The 22882-nt window shown below is 45.6% G+C and overlaps 1 long non-coding RNA gene across 1 annotated transcript; it reads left to right on the forward strand.

Annotated features, from left to right (window-relative positions):
• Positions 1–1747: 1747 nt before the first annotated feature.
• LOC138920881 (uncharacterized) lies at positions 1748–21396 on the forward strand. The gene is made up of 2 exons (XR_011432842.1): positions 1748–1897; positions 19844–21396. It is a non-coding gene; the product is annotated as an uncharacterized lncRNA (long non-coding RNA).
• The last annotated feature ends 1486 nt before the right edge of the window (positions 21397–22882 follow it).

The following is a 22882-nucleotide window of genomic DNA, read 5'->3' on the forward strand; positions in this document are numbered from 1 at the left end:
CTTTGAAATAGCTTCTTTTGTCCACCTGATAAAACAACCTCGAGTACTCTTTTTAAAAACAATCATTAAGATATAATTAACATATTATATTAGTTTCAGATGTACAACATAGCGATTCAATATCTGTATATATTGTGAAATGGTCACCACAATAAGTCTAGTAAACATCCATCACTATACATAATTACATATTTTTTTATGATGAGAAATTTTAAGATCTACTCTCTTAGCCACATTCAAATATACAGTATAGTGTTATTAACTATAGTTAATATAAATATAGATATAGTCAACAAGTATGTTACATCCCCAAGACATATTTATTTATAGCTGGAGTTTGTTATTCAACCTTCTTCACCCCTTTCACCCCCCACTCCGACCCCACACCTCAATTACTCTTGAGGGGGCATAAAATCCTCACACTGACTAATCAGGGATCCTTCCAAATTATTTGTCGGCTTCCACCCAGATCTTGCATTGAAAATCTCAAAGAGAGAGTTTAGATTTTCTTTCCTTCTCACTGCCTGACCTGACCAAAATGTCATGCATCGCTACTGGCCTATTGCTACATCCAGGAGAGTCACTTGAGGAATAGATAAAACTGGAGGAAAAAACACATCGATAATTTATCACTACATTGTCATCAAAAGCATGGAATTCACCAATGATGCCTAGGAAGAAATCGGGATCATTTATCGAATAGTGTAAAGAGAATATAGGAGATGTCTCAGCTGAAGAGAAAGAAGCTACAAAAAATAATAATGAAAAAAGATGAGCAATAAAATGCATCATGAGATTCAGGAGCATAAACAGAGTTAAGGGGGAAAACATGACCCTTAATTTCTTAGTTATTAGTTATGGAGAGCAGGGTCAATTCCTAAATGTTCAAGTAACTGTGATTATGATGTATTTGATGGTAATGTTTATTACTAACGATAATTTGTATTTTCAATTATCATCATGTAATGCTGATAACTTGCATATATAACTTATATTTCTATAGTTATTGCTACTCTCCTCTTAGACTAGTGACCATTATTTGAGTGACAAAAACACAGTGCCTTGAAATTATCTGCCTATTCATTACACGTGTTAAGTTACTGAATTTTTGTCTTGCATCAATTTTTATTTCATTAATTGATTGCCATTTAGATGATTTGGATGTTTACACGTAATTATCGAGTCAAATCTCAGTATTTATTTAGCATTTCTCTCTTCATTTATGTTTGGAAAATCGGTCCCTAACTTAATATTAGAAAAACACATGCAGGTGTATCTCCAGATCGCTTTTACATTTAATTATTCATTCTATTTTGACTATTATAGCTTAGCCTAGAGAATTAAGTAAACATGTATTACTTCACTCCTGCACACCCTTTAAACGCAGCTAACAGACACTGAATAAACCGGCCCATCCCCGGCGGGATCAGGAGTTACTTGCCCTATATGCTGTCCCCAGGCTGCAGCCGCCTGAGGGGACTCGCCCGGGGCCCCGCCCTCAGGGCTCACACCCGCCCTGCCCTCTCGCCCCGGAGCCGCCCCACCGACCCTCCCGCGCGGCTCCGCGCGCACAGGCCGGACGCTCGGAGCCGGCGCCGGGCTGCCCTGCTCGGCCTCCTGGGCGCAGTGGCGCCTCTGGACCGAGCACGCGCACCAGCGGCCTCCGCGCAGGCTCCGTGCCCGCGCACGCGCCCTCGCGTCGCGCTCCTGGCGGAGAGACCTGCGCTCGGGGCCGGGCTCCGGGCGTTTCTCGCGGGACTTCCGCGCTTCGGCGGCCTTTCTGACGAGCCGCGACGCTGAGAGATGTTCAGGTTGGAGCGACACTTCCCAGAGGGCAGCGGTGACTCCAGATCTTTGGCTTCCATTCCGTGTTCGTGCGGTTCTCCCTCTTTGCAGGGTGAGTGGAACTCATTGTGGATGTGTTAGCACAGGATGCGGGAATCCTGTAAAGCGAGTCAATTCGAGCCCGACGTTAACCAGGAGGGGTGGCGGTGGAAGCGCTCACAACGTGGAGGCCGGTAGTAGGGACGCCAGTCCTCACGGGACTCTAGGGCCTGAACGGCAGAGGACGGTGTGTCTGTGGGGACAGACGGGCAGCGTGTGGCGGGGTGTGTGTGAGAGACGAGAGTGAGCGGTGGGATGCGCCTCCGTGCCGTGGGTGTGGCTGCAAGTCTGTGACAGGTGCGTGGCTGTGCTGGGGTGACGGGGATCTCATTGCATGTCCTTCACCTGTGCGGGTGTGATGGCTGTGGCTCTGTGGCGTCGCTGTCTGGTGGCTCTGGGTTCCCTGGCGCTTCCTCCTCTTCTCTCCTCACAGCTACTTGGCTGCAAGAGGGAAGTAGGATATTGAGCCCTAAAGGAAGATTTCCAGCCAGGGGGCACCGAGGTTAGTTTGGGAAAGCCTGGGGAGTTCTCTACTTGGGAGCTCTGAGGGGCAGCTACTGTCTCAGAGCCTCGGGGTTCCCAGAGCTCAGACCCCAGGAACGTGCTGTAAACCTATTCCCGTGGTCCAGGCTCTGTCCTCTTTTCCATCTGTTTATGTGTATGAGCAGGGCGGGTGTGGACCTGGAGAGTGTCCTACATGTAAGGAAGTCATTCTGTGCCCCAAGAACAGCCTGGTGCCTCCTGACTTCCTCCTCAGTCCTGCCATCCCCAAAAGAAGAACCTTGATGAGGGGAAAACTTGTTTTACATGCAAAAATCAACGTTGAGGATGGTTGATTTTCTTTCATAAAATCATTGATTTTAAGTTATTGATATAAGAAAAATTTAACAAAACGTTGCAATAATATCTGACTTTTAGTTGTCTTCCCAAAAACATGTCCAAATACTGATTGAAATACAAGAAAATAAGGAAGCATTTTATTTACCCACATGCCTTTTGTTGCTGCTTAAGGGCACTGTCAGTCTTACTAATGTTCTAACTTTATGAGACTCTTGATCACATCGGATTTTTTGGGCAGGTTATGATTCACAAATGTCTCTTGTTTCTGCTGCATTTCGGCGGGAGGGAAATTTCCTCCTCCCCTTTTCTAGAAGGTCTTGATTTATGAATTAAAAATGCATTCTCAAGTAAAAGTCCTATTCTCCCCCCCTTTTTTTTGTGAGCATTATCAGAGCAGGGCTGATAAGCACAATTTTACTCTAAAAAGGAAAATTGTTTCTTTTAGTTAGGGGACATGCAATGTTCTTCAATAAAAATAGCTAACACATTTATATAGGATTACAGCATATTATTAAGTTTTTATGTAGATTATATTTCTCTAAGATATTCATGCTTAGTAAGTGATCTTCATACTCTTGGTTTTACTGATGAAAAACGCAAGACACTAAAATGTCATGAACTCTAAGAGCAGTTACGTTTAGAAAATCTGAGAACAGAATCTATGTCTTAAGTTTCAACTGGATACCATTCCCCAGTTATGAGTGCGTATTTTACACTGGGACCAGTATCGTCCTGATTAATAATCCTGTACCTGCCATCACATCGCAGGACCAAATTAATTAACCTGTTCCCTCTTAGATTTTTGTCTTTCTAGTTTCGGCTGTCAAAAACTACGTATTGAAGATACTCGTATCTCTTCTAGCCCAGTCTCTTCTAGCCAGTGTTTACGTATTCACTGACCAGATTATTCTCTCCTATGTGCTCAACTTAGAAATATTAAGAGCTATAATGGAGAAAGGAAGAAATTAAGTCCTGTAAAGAAATGATTTGAGCTTCCCGTGTCAGGACTGTAGTTGCATGAGAGATGGAGATCCCATTTGGCCAAGCAGGGAAAGACTGACATTCTCACAGACGTGAGTTTTCTATTTACATGTGATAAAGCCCAGCAATGAACAGTCTCTGGAGGCTGAGATCCAATGCTCTGTGAGGTTTTTGGAATTGAATAGCAATATGAATTAGTGCTTGTAATATATGGATCATGGTTCTTGGTAAGGCATTTCTGAATGATAAGTACAATGAATATTTTACTATTGACTAGGATGTGCTGAAATTGAATGACCTTGGTATAATTCTGCATCATCATACATCGAGTATTCTCTAAATCTGGAACCACAAAAGTGTTCAGTGAGGGGTTGTTAATGGCCATAAAAGAGAATAAAAACATAAGCTGTTGAAGTTATCAGAGATGAAGAACAGAAAAGACCTTAGATATGTTGTCCAACCTTGTGTATAGAAACCTAGTCATCTGGAGATGATTACATCTATTATAACTGTAAGTTTGAGTGCTATGCAGCCATTCAAAATATATGTTAAAATAAGAAAAGGATGTGGCATAGGATTTAACATAAAGAACTTGAGGATTCAAGACATCCCTTAGTTTATCAAACCCTCTTATTTTTCTATCCCTTGTGACAATGTCTTTCTTTAATTTGGAGTGTTTAGCCCATTTACATTTAATGTAATCATTGATACAGTTAGATTAAGGTCATCCATTTTATTATTTTCTGTCTTTTCCATCTGGCTTTTGTTCCCATATTTCTCTATTTTGTCTTCTTGGGTTAATTATTTATTTAAAATTCCATGTTAATTTGCTTCTTTGCTATACTTTGTGATCATTTTTAGTGGTCACTGTCTGTATTATAATATATATTCTTAACTATTCAGAATCTACTTAGAGTTAATATTGAACTCTGCTCTTACTCATCAAGTGTAAGAACCTTGCAATTTATAGCTCCATCTTCTAGATTGCAGCTGTCATATATATTACATCTATCTTTATATAAAACTATAATACCATGTTTTAATAACATCTGTATTGATATAGTACACAGCACATATTTAAAGTATACACTTGGATTCATTTATTTAAAACTTTGATATAATAGACCTATAACATTATATTAGTTTCAGGTGTACAACATAATGATTCAATATTTGTATATATTGAGAACTGATCCCACTAAGTCTAATAAATATACATCACCACATATACTTACAAATGGATTAATTTTGAAATGTGTATACATCCATGAAACCATGACTACAGTCAAGATAAGGAACAAATCCATCACCCCCAAAGCCTTTGTAATCCCTCCCACCTCCCAGCCTCCTCCCCCTCTGCCTCCAGACAACCACTGATCTGCTTTCTGGGACCATAAATTAGTTTGCAATTTCTAGAAATGTATATAAATGTAATCAAACAGTATGTTTTCTTTTTTCTCTTGTTTCTTCCACTCAGCATAATTACTTTGAGATTCATCCATGTTGTTTCATGTATCAGTTCAATCCAATATATAGCTGAGTAGTATTCCATTATATGGATGTATTATAATTCATTTATCCTTTCTCCTGTCAACAGACATTTGAGTTGTTCCAGTTTGGGGCTATTATGAATAAAGCTGCTATAAACATTTCTGTGAGAGTATCTGAATGGGTCTAAGTTTTTATTTCTCTTTGGTAAATACCTAGGTGTAAAATTGTTAGGAAGTAAGGTAGTTGTATGTTTGACTTTAGGATGAATTGACAAGCTGTTTTCCAATTTTTAAAACTGTTTTATATTCCCACTATTAATTTATGACTGCTCCATTGACCCCACATCTTTATCATCCTTCTTATTATCAGACTTTTGAATTTTAGCCATTCCCTCTCAACCCATTTTTAACCTGAATGTCACAGATTTTCACATGTTCTATCTTCATTATTATTCAGGTCAGCATATTTTAAGTTCCATTTGAAATTTCTTCTTTGACTCATGGGTTATATAAATATGTATTGTCTAATTTCCAAACATTTCCCAGATATTTCTGTTACTGATTTTAATAATTCCATTTTGGTCTAAGAATACACTCTGTGTGATTGGATATTTCTAATTTATGAGACTAGAGTTTTGTTTCCCAACATATGGTCTAACCTGGTGACTATTCCTCATGCACTTAAGAGAGCAGGTGTTCTGTTGTTGTTGGGTGGAGTTTTCTATAATTGATAATTAAGTCTATTTGTTTGGTAGTGTTTTCTTCTTTACTATTACTGATTTGCTATCTATTTACTGAGAGAAGTGTGTTGAAGCATCTTTACCATTTTATTTTTTTCCTATTACTTTTCACTTCTGTTTGTTTCCTATGTTTTGAAGCTATGATTATGTACATTCACACTTGTGAATGTGGGGTTGAGGAATTGGATACTTTTTCATTATGAAATGGCTTTCTGACCCTGGTAATATTCCTTGTTCTGAAGTCTCCTTTGTCTGGTATCATCCCAGCCACTACAGCTTTCTTTGGATTAGTGTTTCCATGATATTCTCTGTCTATCCTTTTACTTTTGAACTATTTTTCTTTAAAATGTATATATTGTGTAAATGCGTATATATATTAAAATGTGTAGTATTGTCCTTTCTTTCTTAAACCCAGCCTGACAATCTCTAAATGTAATCATTAGACAATTTACAATTGAGGTAATTATCTATATCAGCAGTTCTAAAACTTTAACATGTATAAGAGTCGCCTGGAGAGCTTGTTAAACCATACTTTCCTGGACCCATCACCAGTATGTTCGGTGGAGCCCATGAATCTGCACTGCTATCAAGCTCATAGCTCGTTCTAATGCTGGTCCAATAACCACATATCTATGCATTTATGTCTCTATGTACCACTCGTGCCTTTTTTCCTGTCTGCCTATCTGCTGCTTGTTTCCTTTTCCCACTTTCTTGCCTTGTCTTAAATTGAACTTTTTCTTTTGTATTTCCCCTTTGACTTATCAGATATACTGCTTTATTTTATTTTTTGCGATTATTCTATGGTTTCCAGTATTTACCCCAGTCCATCCTCAAATACTGTTATACTACCTAGCGTATAAGGTAAGAATGTTCAACAGTATATTTACCTTTGCCTGCCTATCCTTTGGATTATTTTCATCATACAGCTCACTTCTGCCTATAATGTACATCATACAATGCATCATTATTATTTTTGCTTGATGCGTTTAGTCCTTTTTTAAAGAAATTTTAAAAGTTCATTCTTCCATCACTTCCCCTCCAAAATTCTTACACCTGGCAGACACAAACTAAGGAGATCTCTCAGAGCTTCTTTTTATCTATTAATTTAAACCAAAGGGTAAGAGAATTTGATTGGAATACAGCCACACCCATTCATTTAGATATTGTCAATGGCTGCTTTCCAGCTACAACAGCAGAGTTGAGTAACTACAAAAATATTTATTATCTGGCCCTTTAGGAAAAAAGTTGCTGATCCTTAGTTAACGGCAGTAGAGGAATTCCTGAATGAATGTCACTCAGGGGGATGCACTGCAGTGGTGCTCGAGGCTCTCTGCCCTGGGCTTCTTCCCTCCCCCTTGTCTTTCACTCATCAAGTGGACACAAAGTAGAGAGCAGCGTTTGGTCTTCCTAAATATACGTTAGTGACAAGGTAGCTGGCATATTTAGGGGATTAAGAATTCCTTAATAACCAGACACCAAATAGCCAGACAGCTGAGGAGGACAGTGCAATAAAACCGCATAGAACAATGAATAAAACCTCATATAACACTTGAGGCAGAATATAACATGCTTGGCCATGGCATATTATTCTCTTGAAAAACTGCTCAGTGTTTTTCTTGTGAATATTTTATTCAGAAGTTTTGTACAAATATTCAAAATTGATATTAATATTGACTTCATATATTAATACTCAAAATTAAGAATTTAATAGTCTTAAATTTTTGTTATCACCATTACATGTTCATTAAAAGTTAGAGGGGCAGGCCTGGTGGTTAAGCTTGCCTGGTCCACTTTTGCGGCCCAGAATTCGCAGGTTCAGATCCTGGGTATGGACCTATGCACTGCTCATCACAACATGCTGTGGTGGGCATCCCACATACAAAATAGAGGAGGATTGGTACAGGTATTCGCTCAGCGACAAACTTCCTCAAGCAGAAAGAGGAAGACTGGCAACAGATGATAGCTCAGGGCCAATCTTCCTCACCAAAAAATAAAAAAAAATTCAGGTTCTGTCCCTCTTATGGGATCTCAGCTGCCGAGTCTCAGCTCAGGCAGCTCGAGGCCAGGGTTCCGCCTGGAGCCCTCCCTGCGCCGCGTGCGTGGCCGTGCGCATGCGCGCGCGGGTGGTGCTGAGGCGGCGGCGCGGCCGTTGCCAAGGCGACGGCGCAGGGAGCGCAAACTCCCCGCCCGGCCTCTTCTCCATCCGCGCTCAGGGACGGTTGCCTGGAATGCCGACAGCTCTCCGGAGGCGAACGACCTGGATCCGCTGCAGCTGTTTCCTTGCGGCTCCAAAGGGGTGGACTAGTTTAATAAATAGAAGAATGTTTTAATCAAGTCACAAGACAGGACGTATAAACTTTATTATTGATCCCGCGTCCATGAAAGCTTCCTCAATAAACCAAATCTGCTTCCCTCTTGCGGGTTTCCAGGAGGGAGTTCAATCTGTCTCTCACTTTATATCGCTTTTTTTCCTACGTTGTTTATGGCTTCATAATCCAGGGCGTCTTTGTAGCCACAAATTGAATAGCACAATTGTTTCTTTTCTTTCCCGGGACAAAAATGTGCTTTTGGTTCGAGGAGGTGGTAACTCTTGACAAAATGTAACCGTCTTAATGGGAAAAAGTTCTACCGAAAAAAACAAAAATCAAAAGGCTTCACTGACATTTATGTCCCTCTTTCGATCTAAAATGGGGCCAAATGGGTGAAATGTGTGTTTCAAAGTAACAATAAAGTGCTTCGTTGCCAAGAGCCTGTTGCAGCAGTTACATATTTTGAATGAAACATTGTTCATTTCTTGCAGGACATTTTAATTTTATTCTCGGTTACAATGTTGCCTTTTTAAAAAAAATCTGGAAGCAAAACCGATTCAGGGGCGACTCTGTTCGTTTTGCGGGTGGGACAACGGTTGGGGTGTCGGGCTGGACAGACGGCCCTGGTTCCCAGCCCGGCCGGTGCTCATCCTGGGCCGTTGAGACGGTTTGAGGTTTTCTCTGCGTTCGTTGATGAGTCTGTAAAAAAGAGGTTCACGGGACACAGGTCACCCGTTTCCAGAGTCCAGTTTGGGGGCGTTCAGATGGATGCACAGTATGGCCTCCGACAACACAGTCAATTGCAGAGCGTGGTCATCACCCTGGGAAGAGACCCCACATCCCTCTGCCATCACCCCCAAACCATGTTCTACCACCCCAGCCCCAGGCAGCCAATAATTTACTCTTTCTGTGGATTGGCCTGTTCTGGACGTTTTATATAAATGGGATCCCACGCTGTGTGTCCTTCTGTGTCTGGCTGCTGTCTCTGAGCATCATGCATTGAGGGTCCAACCACGTGTAGCTGTGTCAGGACTTCACTCCTGTTCATGGCTGCATAATATTCCACCGTGTGGATGGACCCCATTCTGTTTAATTCATCCATCCATGGGGGTGAGAATTATTTCCGCCTCAGGTGTCAGGACGGACTCGCTCCTGAGCTCTGGAGAAGCTCGAACTTTACCTGTATGTGGAAATCTGCTGACTGTGGGCAGCCATGGCGCATCCACTAAAAAGATGCACAAACAAATCAATCACAAAGGGTAAAATGATCAGACTTGTTCACTCTGGAGTCGAGTTAGCTGTCATATCAGAGGAATCGAGTCCCAGTGTTGAGAATATGCTTGTGACCTTGCAACACAAGTGGAAGTGACACAGTTGAAGCCATTGTGACAGCTGCCATCCTGTGGGGCTCCCAGAGGTCCCATGTCAGCCGCCTCAGGTGCCGAGCGTCAGGTCCTCAAGGTCCGTCCATGTGGGAGCTGGTGTCAGAATCTCCTTCCTTTTCATGGCTGCGTAATATTCCACCCACAATGGCAGGACTTCAGTGGATCCTTTTGGGGATGTGAGTCAGTCTATTAACGTTTCTTGATCACTCCCTTTGGCATTTTGGGACCATCCGTGGGTCAGACTTACCCCCGGTTTTGGTCAGTGCTGTTTCTTCCCAGGAGGCCTCTGTGTGGGTCCCTCTCTGTTTCTTCCCCAGCTCCTGAGGGTCCGTCCAGCAGCATCAGATTCCTGGGGCCCCGGGGACATTCTTGCTCCTGCAGGGACCCCGGGAAAGCAGTTGGGGCCACGATGTTGGCAGCCGCCCCGTCTAACGTGTTTGCCCCCCGAACAGACGTGTGTTTCCGTGGCTGCCTCTCCTCCCTCCCCTGAGGGAGAAAGCACCACCTTCCAGGCCCTGGCGGCCGGGCTGGGAGGGCATGGTGGCCGGGCAGGAGCTGCTGTTCCTGGGGTCCCCAGATCCAACCGTGTACGTGGCTGCCGACTCCAATGTGCAAGGGCCCAGCCCTGCAGGCTGCAGAGCTGGATAAAGATTGATCGTGCTTGAGGCCCCAGGGACGGGAAGGAAAACACAGGCAGGAAGTGGCTCTGGCACTTTTCCAATCTCCACTGCCGCCTGGCGACCCCACTCTGTGTGGGTCAGTGAAGGTTTTTTGAGCGTCTGCAAGGCAGGAGAGAGACAGAGAGAAAGTAGACAAACAAAATAATGTATAAGCTGACAAAGGGTGACTAGACAAACAAAATAATACATAAGTGGACAGAGAGCAAGTAGACAAACAAAATAATATATAAGTGGACAGGGCGAGGAGGCAAACTAACATATATGCCTCGCAGACCTGGGGACGGGCTCAGCTTTCATTAAAGGACAGAGGGAAGGAGGTGTTGTGGGCACCCAACCGTCGGTCCCTCTGACTGGCTCAGGGCACGTGGACCCTGATCCCGGCCCCTCAGTCTGGGCTGGGTTCTCTCTGTGGTGGAGCCCAACCAGGCAGCAGGTGGGAGGATGTGGCGTTAACCTCCTGTCCTCAGAGGTGGCACTCAGCCCACCCAGCTGTTACCTCCTCCCCAGCCCAGTAGGTCCTCTCACCTCCCTCTGTCTGGGGATTGACCTGTTCTGGACGTTTCCCGCCAATGGGATCACACGATGCGTGTCCTTGTGTGTCTGGCTTCTGTCTCTGAGCATCGTGTGTTTGAGGTCCGTCCACGTGTAGCCATGTCAGGGCCCTGCTCCTGTTCTTGGCTGCATAATATTCCACCGTGTAGACAGATCCCTTTCTGTGTGTCCATCCACCTGTCACGGATGCCTGGCTGTTGCGATCAGAACTGCCATGAGCTTTCCTGCACAAATACTTGTTCAAACACCCATTTCTGGTTAATCTGGGGCCACACCCGGGAGCAGACTTGTCAGGTTGGGTGGTGATTCTGCTTAATTCTACTCACTCCCTGTCCACTTATATATTATTTTGTTTGCCTACTTGCTCTCTGTCCACTTATATATTATTTTGTTTGACTACTCACTCTCTGTCCACTAATATATTATTTTGTTTGTCTACTCACTCTCTGGTTATATATTATTGAGGAACCGCTGACCACTTTCCCTCCTCTGACTGTTGGACCTGCCGTGGGCCCAGTTGTGCGGGCGTCTCTCCCTGTGCTGTTCCCTTGGCTGTGGATGGAGCCCCGTGGCAGGGCCTGCCTCTGGCCTCAGCCCCTTTCACTGCTGGGGTTTCAGGGGTTCGGGCGGCTTTCTGAGTTCGGGCACCCCATTGGGATGCCCCAGATGACAGCAGGCTTCGGCTCCTGAGTTTCCTCCCCCATGACTCAGTTTACCCGCTTGGCATCCGGGGGTGGAGGATCTAATCATCTATGTCTCTATCATCTATCTGTCAATCATCTATCTATCTGTCAATCATCTCCCATCTGTCAATCATTTGTATGTTGACTGCACACGTCCCACATGGATTTGTACACATATGTGCACATGTGCACCTGAACACACATGTGCATAAATGTGTATTTTTCTGCGCCCTTTGACCCCAGCTTCCACGTTCTGGAACCTTCCTGCGCCTCCGCTAGCCCCCGCCCCCCCACATCCCCTGCCGCCGGGGTGGCCCGTCCTGTGTGTGGCCACAGGGTGGCGGTGAAGCCCAGGGGACAGTGGTTCCTGCGGCTCCGAGTCTGACGCCACCAGGTTTCTCTCCTTTTCTCCCTGCCGACCGTGTAGACGGAGCCTGGAGCCGGGGTCAGTGTCTGAGGGTCGTGACTTGGCCGCCCAGGTTGCTGACCTACCAGGACCTCCCGCGACCCCGGCTCAGACTCTCAGGCCTGGCGTCGCCTGCACTGGCGGCTTTTTGGGGTTTCCTGAGAAACGAAAAATCCACTTTGTGCAGGATTTTTTTTGCGTCTCCTGCTGCATCTGACAGGCGAGCTCCGCATGGAGATGGGGGTGAGGTGGGTGGGGTCGTGTGCAAACGGCAGGATGGGGGGCCTCTCTGCAGGGTCGACAGCTGTCAATGCTGCCCAGGGACATGATGCCCCAGGGTCACGTGGCCTGGGAATAAATACTGAGCCCCTGGAGAAAGGAAAATGTACAGGAAGTGGCTCGGGTTAATAGACCGACTTATAACAATCGGATTCATCAACCGCCGCGAGTGTCCACAGCTGCATAAATGGAGGAACAGCACACGGTCTGTTTTGGGGGGAATATTATGCAGCCATGAAAAGGAAGGAGATTCGGACATGGGCTCCTTTTTCATGGCTGCATAATATTCCACTGCACGGATGGACCGTATTTTGCCCATTCATTTTCGGTCTCATTTATTCCTCCTGCAAACAGCACTCCTGGAAGCAGCTGGATCGCCGTCCCAGGATGCAGGCATCCATTTTTGTGCTTTCGGCACCAAGGATGGAGCGTTGGATTTTGCACAGAGAAGGAGACAAGCAAATGTGGGGACTGACTGGGCCCTTTTGATGGTGGTTTTGAGGTTGGGAGGCAACGCCATCCGGGAGTGGTTTGTGATGGGTGATTTGGGTTGGTCGGGTCCTGCGCATCTGAAGGACAGTGGTCGGACCTCAGAGGCGGAAGGAGGCAGCACCCGCCATGCCCTGTGACCTCACCACCACTAGGCTCATCCTGAGGGACGCGGCCTCTGGCTCAAGACCCAACTCATCCTTTGAATCAGAGATCACTTTTTTTTTTTTGTTGAGGAAGAGTGGCCCTGAACTCACATCAGTGCCCATTTTCCTGCATTTTGTATGCAAGATGCTGCCTCACATGGTTTGATGAGCAGAAGAGGCAGGAGGGACCTGACCCCGTGACCCTTCACCCCAACCAGCTCCAGGGCCCTCCCAGAGCCCCCCGCCCCCACCTGCCTGGGTCAGTGTGCAAATGAGTGTCACCTGCTGCGTGGCCCGCGAGGCCCGTTGATGTGTGGCCGACACCACGGGACGGTGCCCGGGAAACGACTCGGGAAACGGCAGGCGGCTTAATTGAGGTGAACATGAAAGCCGCTGCCACCTTAATTGGTGCCGCTTGGCCCCCAACCGAGTCAGGACTCACATCTTTCACGCAGCAAACTGGGCGTTAATCACCCCTGGGCACCGAGCGCTCAGCCGAGGAGCCCTGCAGGGGGCCTGGGTGGGGGGTCGGGTGTCGTCGGCCCGGGGATAAAGGAATGGGGTGCGAGCCAGGGGGCGTCTGCGTATCAGATGCCGGAGGGAAGACGGGGTTTAGGGGAATCGTTAGTGGGGGGCAGTCAACTCCGGTCCCCCCGCCCGCATCGTCAGCCCGCCCTGTCGGGGCTCCCAGGGCCGCTCAGGGGCTGGGAATCTGGCTGAGGGGCGTCCAAGTCTGCAAAACGGGATTGGATGGGTGGGGCAGAGTGCAGGTCCGGAGAGTTCCAGGTGATGGGCCGTTCAGGGGCTTGAACCCCAGGGATCTGTCCTACCCCATCCTGGAGCCCAGAGTCTGAGGTCAAGGGTTGCAGGGCCGTGCTTCCTCCGGAGGCTCCAGGGGAGGGTCCCTCCTGTCTCTTCCAGCATCTGGGGCTCCAGGGTCCCTGGGCTGGTGGCCGCCTCCCTCCCGTCTCTGCCTCCGTCCTCACGGGGCTGCTCCTCTGCATCTGCGTCTCCTCTTCTCATAAGGACCCCAGTCCCATTGCATCAGGACCTCATTTCACCTCCTTAAAGAGCCGTCTCCAAAACCTGGCATGTGCCAAGGTCCTGTGGTCAGGGCTCCAACCTGTGAGTTTGGGGACACGGTTCAGCCCACAGCTGAGATGTGGGGTCCTCACAGCCTGTCTCTGGCTTCAAGGACTAAGAGGATGGTGGCAGCCTCTCAGGGGGACAAACGGGAAGGGACACACAGCCCCCACTTCAGTCCAAGGCCAGGCAGGGGTCTGGGGTCTGGACAGGGTGGGTCTGGGCTGTGGGTCCATCAGTGAGGTGAGGCCTGGATCTGGGGAGATGGGTCAGCAAGCAGCCGCTAGTTGGGCCTGGACGTTGGGAGCAATGGCAGGCACCAGGTAGCCAGTTTTGGTACATGAGGCTGGCTCCTCTGAAGTGGAGGCAGACGCACCTAAGGCCTAGTACCTGCTCTGGGGTGATTGGGGTGTGGAGATGGTGGTGGGTGTGGGGTCCGGACGAAGGGCTGGTTTGCTTATTAAAGGAAGGAGCTGACAGGCCCTCCCAGTCAGTTGGCGAGGCCCCAAGAAGCCAGAAAATGGCTCCAGTTCAGTGGCCCCAGGTTTGTGGGTTCACATCCCGCGTGTGGACATGGCACCACCCATGGCTTAACAATAAGTCATTAGGATGATTTGAGGCACTTTAGTATCAACAGCTCAGTGATGGCATCAAGGTCCACATTCGGTTCGTAGTTCACTTGGTCACCCTCGGTGTCGGCTTCTCCAAGGCGGGGTCCTTTCGGGGTCATAAGATGGCTGTGGGTGGTAATCAGACCTTTGTCTTTCCCTTTGGTTGGGCCAACTGATGCCACTTGCCCATCTGCAGATCAATAGGAGTCAGTAGGGGATGGGAAACGAGGGATAAATGGGAAGGCAGCCATCAGTGTCTCCTACAACTAGAAAGAGTGTTCCTGGGCTATTGGACTCTAGAACCATGAGGCATGAGAAAACTCTTCGAAGACCAAATGGAAGGAAACTGCTTGAGTAGAACAAGAGCCTTTCCAAAATCAAAAAGAAAGGGCATTTCCGTTTATTGAAGACTACTACATGACGACCCCTTTGCAAACAATATTTAGCGATCACAGTAACTCTACAGAAGATGTGCTATACTGCCCATTGTATAGACAAAGGAACCGAGGCTCAGAGGAGTTATTTTGCGTAAACATAGTTCCCTCTTTCCTCCAAAGCTTATGTTCTTCCATTTAACCATAGGAGAAGGGCGGTCCAGACCAGATGTTAGGTTAAGGGATTTATGTAGTTTTTACACTGTGCTGTGATGTGCCGCCCAATCCCTCTGAAGGACTGAAGAATGAACTCCTCTCGTCATCGGAAGCGCAGACCACCCGCAGCTATCATCCCATGTGAGAACGGCCTCAGGTGAAGACAGACCCTTCAACCACGTTTCCACCCTGTTTCCCAGGTGGCCTGTACTCGTTGACTAGAGTTGAGCTACAAGGACCTGTCCCCCTCTTGACTGCTCTAAAGGATCATCCCAGCTTCAGCTCCCCTGCAGGGTGGGCTGAGGCCTCCACGCCCCACGTCCTCCTCTGCCCAATCCTGCACCTTCTTGTCCCTACAGCAGTTGATCACAAGAGCGCTCCCTCATAAACCTCTTGCATTCTGATCTCTTTGCTTCCCCGGGAACCCAGCCTGTGACAACGAGCAATTTAAAGTACTTGAGAAGACGGTATTGTAGAGACAATAATAGATACAATAATATTTCGGTCTTCTATAAAATGAAGTGGTGTGACCACAACCTAGTTTTGAAATTTCATTATTCTTTGGGCTTGCTGGGAGAAAGGAAGGGCAGAAAGGCATAGTTAAGCATATTGACAATGGGAACTATTAAACTTCTGAATCTGATATATGTTTAATTAAGAAATGACTTTTTTCCCCTCTACAAATTTAGAGATTTCATAAAAACCAAGAAAACCTATGGGGAGATAGTCTCATGTTGGTATCCAATGCTGACTTGAAAGCAGCGAAGTATAGTTTAGAGACAAAATAGGATTTAAAAGGAGTCAAAAGAAATAGAATGCTAACAGTAACTGCCTATAGGTCAAGGGTCATCTATGGGTAAATTCTTTCTGCTTTTCTCATTTCCTGAATATATTTTATTTCCTTAAGTAAGAAAATGGGAGAATGATTTCCTTGTGGCATCTCCTGGTTTTTATGAAACCCAGGAAGAGAGGTTAATTTTTGGGTAGTATTTACTCCTATTTCTTGTCTTAAAAATATTTTAGGAAGTATAGAAAGCTTTGGGAGACTCCAACACAGTATTAATATTGCTACATATTTCTTTTTGCATTGTGCATTATTGAAAATAAACTGCCCCAATTAAATGACATATGAAGACAGGTAACTTTTACAGTATTTATTAAATGAATGATTTGCAAGTAGGACATTGATGAATAAAGGTAAAACTTTTCACTCATAGTGTACAGGAACCCTTTAAATGTGCAAAGTTTACATTCAATTTTGTTTTTTTGAAAAGCATCTGCCCCTTTAAGATTATATCACAGTGCGTGAAGCACTGGTGAGATTTATGTCACCAGAAATTCAGTTTGCTGATTTCTCTGTGATTTCTCTTCCGATGATTGTACTGCAATAAGTGAGCATCTCAGACTGCAACCTTGAAGTGGTCAGCTTCAATCAGCACTTGTATCTGAAATGGCACATACGCAGAGCTGTTAGAAATGCCCGCTAATTTCAAAACCAGTCTGCCTGAACTCAGGATGCCCGATGTTCCATCCTTAAGATCATTTGTGGAACTGATTTAAAGTGCAGAAAGAGTAACTATACAGCAAAAATCAACTCTAGATTATTTAAAGATTTACACAAAACAAAATGATAAAATTGTTAGAAAAAATATATAGTTAAAGCTATAAAGGAAACATTAATAAAAACATAAAGATTACATTAAAACTTGAAAGCTTTTTATGGTCTAAAACATGTAAAAGTAAAAAATAAATACTAAAGTAGGACATCCATAATAGAGTGGCAAGTGTTACGAAGCTCTGTAATAACCAGTTTTGGCAAGAGTAGGGAAAACACACTTCCAGGAACTCGTGGATGTGTTAAGGATGTCCTCACATCCCTGGGGAACATGTTCACCGTGATGTCATAAACAACCTCAAAATTCGAAGTTGTCCTGACAACCTCCATGCACACAGAGTTTCAGAGCCATCTCAGACCAGTCTGACTCCTCACCCTTTCCAGGTAGGATAGTTTTCCTTTTTCTGGATTTCTTGTCGGTTTCTAACTTTCTCCTCGAACTTTGAAAGGCCTGCTACATTCTCTCTAGACACTGGTTTCTTTCCTGTAAGATTATCCTGGGTTGTATCTCTTATATCTTGTGTAGATGGCCAAGTGGGTGGACTTTCCCCGGAGAAAGTCCTGGATTCCCTCCCAAGGTGAAGTTGCCCAGGCAATCCTCTGATGCGCAATGATCGTGTCATCTCCTACAACTCTGCCAATTTCACCTTGGCAGGTCACACGTTTTCCTTCCTTCTTCCTTTGGGGAAGTGTACCAGATGCGTTCATAGATTGTAAGATTCTCATGGTTCTTTTTCTGGTGCGTATTGATAAGGTATCCTCACAATTGCTACTTATTTATGCTCTCTGTCCGCACCGTACCAGGAAATCTATATTTCCTAAGACTGCTAATGTGATCTGCACCCGTGATGTGAAACAGTGAGGCCCGGGCCGCCCAAGCCGAACATGGGCACCTACCCGCTCCACCACAGGGCCGGCCCTGAATTGTACCCTTGGACCAACCTTTTTCCTGAACTTGGGAAGAAGTTGGCCTGTTTGGATTATTCGTGAAGGTGATTAGTGTAACATCATGGATGGTAACATTTTCCCTTGGTTCATGGGTTTAGCACGGATCATGTTCTCTTGGTAGTATTCCTCTTCATCTATTTGGAATGGTCTACCTTTCTGTAGCATCATTAAGCATTTTGAGGTGATTTTCCATCCTCGGAAGTTCAGCTTCTCTACTCTCTTTCGGCCTCCAAAGCTTTATGCTGTTATTCTGTACCCCTTTTTGGATTTTTGCTTTTAGGTGAATTTATTGGCATAACCCTGCATTAGAACATCCTATAGCTTTCAGATTTACATGCTCATCGATTTGGATTTCTGTGTAGCTTACATCATCTTCACCAGCGTAAGCCGAATCACAGGCCCTCACCACACACTTGTGCCTCATCATCTCTTTCACCCACCCACACCGCCCCGCTTTGCCTCAGGGAACGCCCTATCAAATGTCCCGTGCCACCTGTTGGTTAGTGCTTGTTTATTCTTCTCCCTGTAAGTGAGATCTTACGGTATTTAACATTCTCCGTGGGGATTGTTTCACTTCCCCTATAACCCTCACAGCCATTCTCGTGGTCACAAATGGCTGGATTGCATCCTTTGTTCCGGCTGAGTGGTATGCCATTGTGTGGCTATAGCCCATCTTCCTTCTGCATTCGTCACTTGCTGGCCACCAGGGCGGCTTCCAAGTCTCGGATGGCGGGTTAAGGCTGTGGTGAACTCAGCGGTGCACATGTCTTTATGCAGTAGTGTTTCTGAGTTCTTTGGACGAACATGCCACAGAGGAATAGCTGGATCATATGGGACATGGATTCTTAAATTTCTGAGGCAGTTCCACACCGCTTGGCGTAGTGGCTGCACCGGTTTACACTCACAGCAGCAGTGCAGCAGGTTTCCCTTCTCTCCACCTCCTCTCTGACACTTGTTGTTTCCTGTCTGCTTCCTTCTAGCCATTCTGACCACAGTGAGCTGCTATGTCCTTGCAGTTTGGATTTGCATTGGCCTGAGACTTAATGGTGGTGAACAAGTTTTCACGCACCTGTTGGCCCTCTTTAGATCTTCTTGGGAGAAATCTCTGCTTCCATCTTTTGCCCAGGTTTTCAGTGGCTTGTTGTTTTTTTTCTTGCGGAGACATGCGAGTTGATTGTATCTTTCTGCTTTTCACCCCTTGTACAATGTGTGGTTTGCAAACATCCTCTCCCAGTTGTTGTACTGTCTGCATTGAGTCGATGGTTTCCTTCACTTGGCAGAAGCGTCTGCATTTGATGTGGTCCCGTTTGTTTCTTGTTTGCTTTGTTGCCCTTGCCCAGTCAGACATGCTTCTTCCAAATAGGCGGCTCAGACAGATGGCAAAGAGCACTCTGCCTTGGTCTTCTCCTAGAAGGTTCACAGGTTCAAGTCTGCCATTCAAGACTTTAATCCATTTCGAGGCGGTGTGTGTGCCAGGTGTAACATCATGGTCTACTCTCGTTGTGTTCCATGTGGCCGTGCAGGCTTCCCAGCACCGTTTCTTGTAGAGACTCTCCTTTCTCCACTGTCTCCTCTTGGCTCACTGGTCGAAAATTGGCTGTCCATGTACGTTTGAGTTGGGCTCTGGGCTCTCGATTCTGTTGCATGGGTCTGTGTGCCTGTTTTTGGGCCCAGACTATGCCGTTTCGGTACCTAGCGCTTCGTCCTATATGTTGAAATCAGAAATGTGACACGTCCTGCTTTGTTCGTTTTCCTGAGGATTCCTTTGCCTATTTGGGGTCTCTTGTTGCAGGCTAGAAACTTTAGGACTCTCTCTTCTATCTCTGTGGCAAATATTGCTGCAAATTTGACTGTGATTGCATGGAATCCAGAGATTCCTTTCTCCGGTATGGACGTTTCAAGTGTGTTAATTCTTCCATTACTAGATCCCGGAATATCCTTCTTTTTCCTTGTGTCTTCTTGAATTTCTTTCCCCAAACGTTTGCTGGTTTTCGATTGACATAGCTTTCACCTGTTTTGCTAAGGTTCTTCATAGAGATCTTATTCTTCTTACTGGCAAGCTGTTTTTTTGTTTTTTTTTTAGCTTCAGTTTTTCTATTCTTTGCAAATTTTCATTGGTTTTGTTTTGGCAGAAGTGCATCGCTGTGCTCACCTCTGCTGGCAATGCTCCTGTATTTGCTGTGGAAGTCTGGCCCTGTCTAACGTCCCTTCCCATCTGCCTCTGCACTACCTCGGACGCCTGCCCCAGAATGACTGAAGCAGTGGTGTGCAAGCTCACCCCCAGGATTCCACCCGGCCCACCCCGGGCCACCAAACCAGAAGGTGCAGACGTCACCGCTGCACCACAGGCCGGCCACTTTCATGTTCCATTGGCAACCTGCAGTTGAGTGGAATGGGACTTGAATATACTACTTGATCCCAACTCTGGTGCTGGGATTCGTGGCTACATCATTTGATTGGCGGTTTGACAGGGTCCAGCCGATTAACGCCCAGGGCTGCAGCGTCGCCCCTTGGTGAAGAATAACCGGCCAGCCCCTCACATAGTTCTGAAACCTGTGCTGCTTCTAATTGCCCTTCATTCCTTTTCCTTTCTTAACCTCCAATTTTCACTCCTTTGGTTGGTACTTGGGAGGCACTGCCTCCTGGGGAAATTCGATATACTAAGAGAATGTGACCACCTGCAGGTAACTTTCAAGATATTTTTTGGTTAATTATTGGAGGAGCACACAGTCCCATTTGAGACCATCAGAAATTAATCCTACCCAGATAAGATGCCGAATTAGGTGTATGGCCTCTGTCTGGTTAACGTTTCCTTCTCCCTCCAGTTCTTTGTCTAAATATATAGGCATCGTCCTTCTAAGTTTGTTGGTTAATTGGATGATCAAGAAGTATCTATATATTATTCTTCACCTTCTGCTTTCTGTTAAAATGTTATAGAGGTTTTCTCCTAAAAGCAATAAATAATAAATAATTGATGAGTAGAAGGGCCGAGTGGTGCATGGATGCCCCTCATTGAAGAATGGCCAGCTAACACCCCTGATATTTTCTGAATTATATGCATGCTTTCTATCAAGGTTATGTCTATACTTATTTCTGCTTTTTATTCTTGAAGATATATAGTTTAGCTTAACTTTTCAGCCCTTTACTTTACTAATAAAATGATACTTTCTCCAGCAGTGTGTTTAAGGGACTGTTAGCTCCACAATCTAAAAGACAAAGGAATGCTTTCACCCCCTAAAGGGCTAGAAAATGTAAAGATGTTTAACTGCCTGCTGAGAATGCAGATAGCCCTGGGGATAAGACACCCTGGAGTCGCCTTTTGTTCCCATTAACCATCTACACTAATGGCGTAAATGAGGGAGGCAGGGATGGCTCCCCCAGGATGTAAACAGCTGTCCTGTCCAGAGGCCTGGACCTTCTCTCTTTGATTTAACTTTACCATGAATTACAACGGGTGTCTAGGTACCTATCTCTTTTAGCTTAGAGACAACAAACACTAGTTAGTTGCGAAGAAGACGATCATTAACCTTATGCTATATAGAATGAAATGCTAATAAATATTCTTGGGCTCGTCTTTTTCACTTCCTTATCTCTCTGAGAATATTTGTAGAACCATTTCTGTACTAATCCTGAAAAATATATAAACGGCACATGTGCACAGTAAAGTCGGACTTGCTAACACCAACCCAAGTCTCACGTCCCCTTAATTTTCCCCTCATTGCGCCCACGCCGTCCATCCCTCAGGAACCTGGACACAGCCGGGGCGGGACCCCGGCACACTGGCACTGTGTAGATGAGGCTAGGTTGTTTTTCGGGTCCACTGTGATGTCAGAGGATTTGTCATAGTTGTGTCTCTGCTGTCCAGGCAAGCTTCATGGACACAGGGTTTCACAGCCTGCTTGGAGCAATCTCATAACTCACCCTTCCCAGTTAGCCCAGGTTTGACCTTTGCTGTCGTTTTTAGGCTTGTGAATTTCTCTGACTTTCAAACGTTCAAGCAGAGTCTGTCTAAAGACTGACATCTTTCATTGTGGATTATTCAGATGTGATTTCTGTTTGCCTTCCATTTTCTGGGACCATTTTTTATTTTCCATAGTATACTCGTCATGGTCGTTCTCAGCTATATCCCTTAGCTATGCTGATCAGTCCATTCTCCTTCATTGCAAGTGATTAATTTTGTATTTCTTTAATCACCGTATGTTCTCTAGGCCGAGGTGTGACTGCTTTCGTGATTCTTGGTTGTTGTCTTTGAATTTGCACCGGTCACTTATAGGAATCTTGGCTATGCTAACCTAGTTCAAACGAAGCACCGAGAACACGTGGTCCTCTGTGTTGGTTTGACATCCTGAGATCAGAAACTCCAAATTCGAGGTGGTCCTGGCAACCCCCTTCACGGAAATAATGTTTCCGAGACGAATTAGACAAATCTGATGAATTCCTCTCTCCAGGAAAGATATTTTTCCCTCTCTTTTCTGGATTTGGATAGTTTCGAACTTGACCACTGATCCTTGCACATTCCCCTAGATTCCGTCTAGATACGGGCTTACCTTATTTCTATAGGCTGTGTCATTTGTTTGACTTACATCCTCAGACCTGGCATGTTTATTTTTCTTGAAACAGAATTGCAATGTTCTAATTTTCAGCCAACTTCCCTACATATGGTGTCAAAAGACATAATCAATAATCCGTCTCCGGCAAGAGGTAGGGGGAGAGAATTTCATTGGAGCCAAACTGAACACTCTAGCCTGGGAGGGCAGCCTTAACAAAGGAATGAAGCCCTCTGGAAAGGGGTGCTTTTCAGCACACTTGTAGAGCCCTTCCAAACAAAGACACATACCACAAGCATGACAGGGCTCTCTTCCTTGAAGGCTTCCACGACATATCTTGGGACACATTAGCATGTACCCAGTGGGCCCCTGTGACGCCAGAGCTATGGAATGTGAAACTGATATTCCAAGAATGCTAGGGGCCTAGGAAAGGAGCCATCGATTCTCCTCTTAAATGTGCTCAAGACATCATTCTTGACTCTGGATTATGCTTAAGGCAGAAGGACAACGTAGGTCTGATAAGCCCCAAGTCCGGCCTCTTCTTTCCAATCAAGATGCAAGCTTGAATCAGCACGGCCTCCACATAGACTTGAATAGATGACAATTTTCTCCTCTCAGTGCTTG

This window comes from Equus caballus, chromosome 26 (assembly GCF_041296265.1).
Source record: "Equus caballus isolate H_3958 breed thoroughbred chromosome 26, TB-T2T, whole genome shotgun sequence".
NCBI lineage: Eukaryota > Metazoa > Chordata > Mammalia > Perissodactyla > Equidae > Equus > Equus caballus.